Source organism: Anas platyrhynchos, chromosome 1 (assembly GCF_047663525.1).
Source record: "Anas platyrhynchos isolate ZD024472 breed Pekin duck chromosome 1, IASCAAS_PekinDuck_T2T, whole genome shotgun sequence".
In the NCBI taxonomy this organism is placed as follows: domain Eukaryota; kingdom Metazoa; phylum Chordata; class Aves; order Anseriformes; family Anatidae; genus Anas; species Anas platyrhynchos.
The window spans coordinates 174,892,173-174,901,530 of record NC_092587.1 but is presented as its reverse complement, the minus strand read 5'-3'; the positions used below and the strand labels follow the sequence as shown (position 1 = coordinate 174,901,530).

Here is a 9,358-nt window from a genome sequence, read left to right as displayed (position 1 = left end):
CTGTGTAAAGTTTTTTTTTTTTCCTTTTTTTTTTTTTTTTTTTTTCCCTAATTCACTCACAGGGACAACTGCAAACGGAATTCAGCAATTTTGTCTTTTGTTATATTCTCTTGAAGCAAATTGTTTTAAAGTCTTCTTTCTGGTGAGTATCTGAGCAGTTCATAACAAATCATCCCTTCCAGGAGATCATTCATTATTAGACATATTGATGGCATGTTTGAATCTCTAAAGCGGTAATTTATGCTATTAGCTGAGTTGTCTTGATGACCTTCACTACACTAGTATTTTACTCATTCTTTCATATTCTTGTACTTCATACATACCAGAGAATAATTCATATCCTTGGTAACCTTTGCAAATGATTTCCCTAGAGGTTTTTCTTCATCAATACCAGAGAAAACTAACCCATTGTCATCATCCTCTAAAAAGTAATTAGCCATGAATAATTGCTCCTTCCTGACATCTTTCTAACTTTAAACTGAATTGATTTTTTTTTTTTTTTAAAGTAGATCTATTAATTGTGGAAGCATTAGGCTGCCTTCACACTTTTATTCTCTCATTCCTTATTCTCTGCTTTTGTTACAAGTGCTCTGGATTACATTTTGCTTGTCTTGTTTAATGTTGCTTGCACAGTTCCCTAGCTTTATGATACTCTGAATTCCAGTCCGGTAGAATAGATTTTTCTATACAGTGTTATTAGATTCGATTTTGGAATACTTTTACTTTGTGAGTTATTTTCATGGAAGTCTTAGGCCACTTTCACAGGACATATTTTCTCTGACTTGCCCAGTAAGATTCCTGGTGTATCTCTGTCAAGCAAGATCCATGGCAGAAATACTCATCAGAGCTGTGGTTCCCTATCTTTTTGTAACTGATCCAGTCTATGCTACATGGGGTCTTTTGGGGTTAAGTAAAATACTGCCCAGGGCTTGGCGCTGTGGTATACTTGTGATATGCTCTGATGGTGTGATCCCCCCTCCACTTGCCTTCGGTCTGCTTGTTGCCTTGCTCAGACACTGGCTGTTGCACCCAAGGCCTTGCTCAGGCAGATAGTGGCCTCTGCACTCTGGGTCTTGCTTACGTAGACAGCAACCACAGCATTGGCTCAATCTGGGAGCCAGAGAAAGTGACAGACAGACATCTTATTCAGCAGCTGAGAGTCAATAGAGCATGTGCCAAAAAAGCAGTAACTGTTAAGCCATCATCTTACCCCGTATATAGTGAGCAGGCCAAGAGGCCTTTGAGCTCCTCTGCATGGCAGCTGGCTGCATGACAGGATCTCCCCACGGGCAGGGACACCTCTCAAGGTCACTTCTGCAGAAATCCCTTACTCCTTGTGATGGATTCCTTGCTACAACAGATCCTTGGTAAGTGAATGCTTGCTAATCTTTGTAAGCTTTGATAAGGTTATATCTTTGATTGTGCACACATACTCCTTGGACATAAACCGTTGCTAAGCCTGGGACTGGGTGTGGATGCAGCCTCACCTAGGCTCCTTACCTCTTCAGTTCAAGGAGTTTAGAAAGCAAGGGGATGCACTCTGAAATTTATGACTGAATGGGAAGGTCTCCCGAATGCATCTGACTAACCCCGTCCTCTATGTAGTAGCTAATCAAGCGTACGTTGCCATTGAGAATCTTTAGTTGCTGTTTTAATTATGATTAAGCTTTGATAGATCACTACATTATATCAGTGAATGTATTGCTGCTTCTCTCTTACGAGTGAAGTGTATAATTTCATCTGTGACATATGCTTATGTCGAATCAGTGAAACCAATAAATACTGTACCTGTTTTGCCAGTGTGTGGCTTAGCAACTGTTTTGTCTGTGCTAAAACCTTCGAAAAAGCTGTTTCAAAAATAAAAATGAGGAAGAGAAAAATATGTTCACATGCATTCTCAAGCAATTTCCCTGTTGGGAAACCATCTTTTCATCAGTTATGACTAAGCTTCTCCACCTCCCATGGAGGTCTTTTTCTAAAGATAGTTTATGTTGAAAATGTTTCTTCAATGGACTATGAGGGAGGGAGAAATGTGATTTCCTTCACCATAAGGGAACCCTTCAACCATACTGCTACACAGGGACAAAAACTCAGTTGTTTTAGTTGTTTTAAACTGCTACATCTCCATTGACTTTAATAGACCCATGTTTTTTTTTTTTTTTTTTTTTTTTTTTTTTAATAACAAGCAATGACACAGGCAATATAGTGTTTTGTGTTCCACGTGTCTACTCCTGTGTTTCTGCATATGAGTATGAAATCTGTGTTTTTCCCTACTGAACTGTTTGAAATCTTCCTGATACTATTTGCTGCTTTATCTCCACCTCTCTTTCATATAATACAATGGTGAGGGTATAGTTCAGAAAACTTTGTATCTATCTTAATAATATATATACATATATATTTTTTTACATATATATTGCTTGGCCTTCTGTATTTATGGGCATCTTTCTCTGAAGTAGATCTTCATCCACCTTCAATATATCTGTAAATGTTTGTTATTTTTTTTGATCAATTCTGTTATTTTACTTCTCTGGTTTGTTTGTTCTATATAGTTATCTGACTAAATGACTATATCTGTGTTGCTCAACTTTCCCATCTATAATATAATAGATTAAAAAAAAAATCTCCCATAATTGCTTGGTCTCCCTGGCAGTTTATTCTCAATACTCTTTTTTTTTTTTTTTTTTTTTTTTCATGTAAGTCCAGGTGATCTTGATCACAATGGAGCTGGAAGATGTGGTGGATTTTAATGGTCTCTTATTATTTTTCCTGGTAGCTTCTTATTTTTGTCAGCCTTCAACATGTCAGGTCCTCCTTAATTTCCATTAAAGTTCTACATTTAGGATTGAACTCTTGCTTACTTAAATCCTCCAAATAAACTTTTCCAGAACTGAAAACATTTGCACTGCTTTATTACATGAACTATTTTTTTTTCTACTCTGTTGGATCCAAGAATCCAGTAGTCACTATTTTCCATTTTCTCCCCCTCTCTCTTTTTTATTTTATTTTTTTCCAATCTGTAAGCATTGCTGTACACTAAGGATATCTTAGCTGCTGATTTAAGTAGCTGCTTCATGAATCCTAATACTGTCTTCAGAATGACTTAGATACTTGTTTCTGTACATATATCAATGGAAATATAGCAATCTAGCATATTAGTTCAGGAATATTTTATACTCTCCTTTGTTTGTCTTAAGTATATTTTCCTTTTCTCTGTCTGCATTTCAACTTGTGTCCTGTTGAACTACATCTTGTTGGGGTAGTGAATATTTTCAACTTGTTGCTGTTGAACTACATCTTGTTGGGGTAGTGAATATTTTCTTGGACCATAACACCACATTGCTTATCCCTATTTTTCTATCTCAGCCTTGGATTGTAATGCTTAGATTGAAAAGATGACTGCTTAGGTTGAAATGACAACTTCCAGAGAGATCCCCAGGGATCTCTCACCAGGCAGAATCTGTATTCTTCTATAGGGAAATTCTAGCTATATTTACAGATTCTGGTTATAAAGTTGCCACCCTAACAAGGCTTCTCTATATTAATAATGATTTGTCAAATTTACATACATATCTTTTCCTGAGTAGGACTGGCTGAACTTGGAGAACATTCAGATTGTATAAATCATATGTGCAAGTGGGGAATGAAACTTGTCTTGAAGAATTTAAAAAATTAAATATGTTTTTCACTTTAAAAAAAACTTTATTCATATAAAAATATACTGGACTGTATTAATAATGGACTCAAACACTAAGCAGTATCTCCATTGATTTATATCCCTCTGGCATAACTCAATCTACAAGATGTCAACAAACAGAATGTAAAGATTTTCCCGAATGCATGATCCTTTCATGCCACTGCAGACTCCGAGAGACTCCTTATTATTACTTTTGATCTCTGTAGGTCTTGATATTATGAAATCCTTCTGTAAACTCAGCTGCATGCACATTTTATCTGCACAGAAAACACTTAGGTTGACTTTACATTTTATTCCACCTTCAAAACTCTTTGTTCCTACCCATGAGAAATTAAATTTCTCAGGGGAAGTAGGATTGAAGCCTCAGTAGAATAGGAAAATGCGAGGAAAATCCCCAGTTGACTATACTGGGTATGAAAAAGATCCATATACATCTTACCAGGAGTGTTATTTAACCTCAGATGCTTCTATATTGCCTTACATATAAGCTGATATTTTTCATTTGGACTAAGTACATCTAATTATTCCTACAAAAAAAAGGTAAAATAAATGTGCATATAAATTGTAGATTAGGAATGAGGACACCCTGGTAAGTAATTCCATATATTTCAGCTACTTTTTTTCCTCCTATTATATTACTGGTTTAATTTTGAAGTGATATAATCCTTCTTTATACTTCTAGAATGGTTTGCATTATTTCTTGTTTGCTCCTTCTGAAGCCTCTGTATATGAAAGGTTATTTATTGCGGCACTAGCACTTGCTAAAACTTAATAGGAAAAATTCTTGTAAGCCTCACCATGGTATTTGTCACAGTTGCAAGTAATAATTTTGTTTCCAAAATCTGTCTGCTCCTTCTTCTTCTTTTTCTTCCCCCTTTTTTTTTTTCCTTCAGGAAAGATGCCCTGCTGGTATGAAAATTGCATGTGCTGAACTTGGATGGACAGATTAAAAACACCCAGAACCAAACTTATTCATGGAGGAACCAGGTGAAATTTCTTATTCAGGTAAATTTTCACTTTATTCAGGTGAAATTACTACTGTCAGCAATTAACTTGCCCCCCCAAATTGTTCTAGAAGGCATTTCAAAAGTTAATAACATCTCACAGTTCCTAGAAATAGTGCTGACTCTTCCATGTCACTGCAGGGTCACAATGTTGTCAGCTCCTGCTTTTAATGGAGTCTCATGATATTTGTTGTCTTATTCTTGAAGTCCCAGATTCTGGGGATATAACTCATATTTCATTTTTAAAAGCACAGGTTTATAGTTCTTGTGGTACCTCAGAAACCCTTAATAAGTTGACCTGAGTGCACACTACAGTCTTAGCAACAGAGTTAAACAAAATGAAATGAGCATTCATGAGACTCAAAAAATCGTTTTTTTTTTTTTTTTGTTTTGTTTTGTTTTGTTTTTTGTTTTGTTTTGTTTTGTTTTTGCTTTTGGCTAGTTTTATTCCTTGGAAACTGTTGTAGAGAGAATTCATGACTTCTGAAATCTTATGGTTAGCAATGCAGAGTCATTAACAGACAGAAAAGAATAGTTTCCCTTTATTTGCAGTAAAATATGCCTCTGCCTGGGTTTTGTGCTCAAAGCTCAGTGAAGCCTGAGTTGCATATTCTGCCTAGCAGCTTTTCAACACAAAGGCTATTTTGGCCATCTAGGCATGTCAGTGGCCAAATGATGGACAGAGGTTTAAACCACAGATATCCTCCAGGTTTTCTCGGTAACTATGGGCAACCCATATGTGCCTTTATCTCTGCCACAACAAAATGGGACTGATATTGTTTTGCCCTTTGCAGGACTGACTCAAAATTAATATTTGAAGCATGTTCAGTTACTGTGAATGGGAGGGAAAGTAGATGTAGGTAGGAATTTGTGGGCAAAGTATGTGCCGAGGCAGAGTGAAATATTGTTACTTACCTTTGCTGAAATTGTGAGAGAAAGTATCTTTTCTGATACTTCAGCTGCACAGGAATGCACTTAATAAAATATTTATGTTTGATATATTTTTATATATTCATATGTATTTATAGAAAAAAAATCCTTTGCAGTGTTAACTGAATCTCTTATCCCTTTTCCTCTGAGGTATGTGCTGCACGGTGTATCAGTGTATTGAGGTTAGATACAAACTCTGCTCATGCTCTGAGGTGACCAAAATCTGTATGACCAGAGAAGTGTGCTGCAGCATACTGGCGGTGAGCACCAGCTGGAGGCTTCTCTGGATCCATGCATCCCACCTGGAGTTCAGGCACAGCTCACACAATGACATGATGGGCAGAAGGGCTGTAGCTATGATTAAAGACTGATTGCTAACCCAGTTCCTGTCTGCAGGATTAGGTAAGTCAGCATGGGCTGCAAAAACAAGCATTTTGCCATGAGTCTCCTTGGCATGGCCTGATGAGGTCTGGTGGTCTTCTGCAACAGCCATCAGGCAGCAGTCAGATCCAAACTGCTTCACATCCTGCCAGCCTGTATCACGGGCTGATTTGCCTTCTCCTGTTTACAGGAGGTTTAGGTAGATAGATCCCAAGAGACAAGCTACATGCTCTTCTCTGTCCTCAGGCACATTCCTAAAAGTCCTCTGTACATCCACCTGGGCCACCTTGCCATCGGGACTGGGACTGCTTATCACACAGCAACAGACACTTTTCCTCTTAGGGGTTTTAATACCTGCAGTTCTTCTTTGGTGACAACTCCAATCCTGAGATGCTGCAATGACCACAAGGCTTTCTTTAAAAAAAAAAAACAACACACATTAGCTAATCATAACTGTGGAGGAAAAAAGGTAACATAACGGAAAGTGGATTTTAAAACAATAAAGGTTTATTTGCATGTCTGTCTGACCTGGGCTACTGCCAAATGCTGACGGAGATACTAAATAGGCTTCCTGTTATCTGTCAGCCCTAATGGCTGAGAGTCGGCTATAACCCCTGTCTGTCTCCTTACCCACCTGTGAAACATGCACCGCCTTCTGCAGGAGTCATATTTTATCACAGACCTCTTTTGTTGTCTCCCCTTCCTGCATTTGTAAAATCCCTACATGTTTGTTTGGAGGTCTTGTCTGAGGTTGTTTCTTGGCTTTCCTCTTGGTTTCACAATTTCTGTGTCGAGCTTATACAATAACTTTTTCCAGTAAGTCATAGAATAACTGGGTCAAAACATGGTACTTGGGAATTAACACAGAGGCACCCAATTTCTGCCCCAATCTCTTTCAGTTTTATGAATAGCTTTTTTTTTTTTTTTTTTTTTTTTTTTTTTTTGCTTTTGTGAATACTCACATAGTATTTTATGGCATCTGGTAAAAAAAAGAGTGGCTTTAACTGTTAAGGCCTTGTTTTATGGTACAGCAAAATAACACTTTACAAAAATAAAGGCAAGGTTGCTAGCAGTTTTGAAATAGCATTTTTGCACCTCTCCAATATGCACGATTTCTTTTCTTATACTGTGAAATATTTAGGCAAAGGTTTTACTACAGCAATTCCCGGTTGGTAGTTTTGTGAGGCTGTGCTGCTTGCTGGAATCAGAAGCAAGTATGACGGGGGAAATCCTAGTCTGGTAGAAGTGCTGCCATGGACTTAAATTAAGCCAGGGCTTTGCCTGAAGTTTCTTCACAGCAGAAAGCCTGCTATAGGCAGAGAGGAAAGGATTCTGCTGTAGCCTCTTTTCAACTAGGGCTGGAAGTTGGCTCATCTAACTTAAGCTGCCTGTAAGTCCAGTACCTAGTCTAAACCAGTTTTCCAAGCTACCTTTATAATTAATGGAAGGAGATAAGCTCCAGAGGGCAATTCATGCTGCTTGTCTGAGACATCTACTTTAGGACTGGATCAATCAGTCTCTTCAGTGCTTTTCTTTCTTCACTCACTACAGGTGGATGCCAGACAACTAGCTTAGACCAGAAGTTTCTAGTTAGGGAGGTGAAGAGGATGCTTATTATCTGCATGGTGTCATACCTGTGGAGTAGGAGTACAAAGTCCTGGAGGATCCCTGCCCTCTTGCTTTTTGTGATTAAAAAGGGAATCAATGTTTGGAAGTAAATTTGCCCCTTACTGTTTGCAAAATACTGTCCTTAGCTGTGAAGCAGTAGCGGCAGGCTTGATGTGGAGTAAGACAAAAATTAAAGCAGACTGCAGACATGAAACACAGATGCACAGCTTGTAACCAGCAATGCCTCTTGCCGTGGTTACCAAATATTCCTCTCAGGCACTGTGACTATTACAACTGCCAAGTTCAGTGTGCAGATCAGACCGCCAACCACTGTCAGCTTCTAGTCAAGGAGGAGACATAAATATAACATCCATAAAAAGGACAGTTTCAATACAAGCCAGTGTAGGCTTCATGCGTTACTGTGTTTTGTTACAGTGGCGTTTGTGGGCATTTGTTGCTCCACATCTTGCTATTTATAGCAGAATAACTGAAGGAGAGGAAGGCTCACAACAGCTGTCTAAACCCTTGTAAACGGCAAGGGGGCAGAGGCAGTGTCTACACTTGAGTTTGACAGGCTAAAACAAAGTTAAAAAACAACCAAGCCTCTAAGTAGTGTTTGTCTAACTATTTTCAAAGATAGCATTTTGAGCTTTATGTTGCTTTAGTCAGTGATGTGTTTTAGCAGAGAAACAACAGGAATCACGTTGAGCTCATCTCAAACACATAAAATATTTTAGTATCTTTTCTTTTATCTCCCCTTTCAGATACAGCTCAGGAGAAATATGTTCCAAGTGACAGCATCTTTGACAACCTGTACTTTTTGTTCTGCCTTTTGTTCTTCTTCCTATGAAAAGCCATGTGATGAAGATTGCTGGAGAACATTGATACCTTCCCTACTTATGAAAAATAAATAAATAAATAAAAAAGAAGTAACTGTGTACTTCCCAGAGGGTCAGATTGAGTCTTCAACTGAAACATCCATTGAAAGGCTCTGCATCTCTGAAAACAGCCCAGAGAAGGACTTATCCTTGTCGGTTGTATCAAAACCAAGCAATAGGGCACTAAACAGAATTCTTTACTCTAGTGTTAACAAAATTTTTCACAATAAGCTAATAAGCCATTTAGAGCACTGTGGAGTTGCTTTATGCTGGGTTTTCTGAAAATGCTTTCTCCTTTTTGTGCCAGTAAATGTTACTGTGATGCAGAGAAAAGCATATTCCAAAAACATATTCAGTGTTTCTTAAGCTCATAGCTATTGATTTCTTGAATTGGAACAACACCTTTTCATTTTAAGAATTTCAAACTTTTGATTTTTACCTTAATTGCACCTAGGTCCAAAGCCAGCTAGCACTTATGAATGTATTTAACTTTACTCATGTGACCAATGATAAGCTCAAATGCAACGAGAATTTGAGAGGCTTTTCCACCACCCTTATCTCTGGTAGTGGAGGCTCTCACAAGAATAATGAATTTTCTTTGCAGAATCCTAGTGAGATAAAGCAATGTTATTATCCCATTGTACAGCTGGGGGAAATGACACAGAAATTAAGTGCTTTTCTGAAAGTTCCCTTTGCAGTTAAAAAGAAAAGAAAAAAGGTTATAACTCCAAAAAAAATCATTGTTTTATTTTAAGTTAATTGATCTTTCTGTCCCAAAGAGTTTTTCCGTGTATCCATACAAAGTAAGTGGTGCTCTTACCCGCTAGTGATCATTTATGATGAGAGAGCTTTGCTGGAAA

The 9,358-nt window shown here is 37.8% G+C and overlaps 1 long non-coding RNA gene across 2 annotated transcripts; it reads left to right on the top strand.

Moving 5' to 3' along the window:
* The first annotated feature begins 668 nt into the window (after positions 1-668).
* On the top strand, positions 669-9,126 carry LOC106016122 (uncharacterized). Of its 2 annotated transcripts, none has more exons than XR_005260987.2 (4): positions 669-1,367; positions 4,591-4,702; positions 5,782-6,033; positions 6,259-6,912. It is a non-coding gene; the product is annotated as an uncharacterized lncRNA (long non-coding RNA). The 2 variants fall into 2 exon arrangements; XR_005260986.2 differs by lacking the exon at positions 6,259-6,912 and adding an exon at positions 8,385-9,126 and having other exon boundaries at positions 670-1,367.
* Positions 9,127-9,358: the final 232 nt, after the last annotated feature.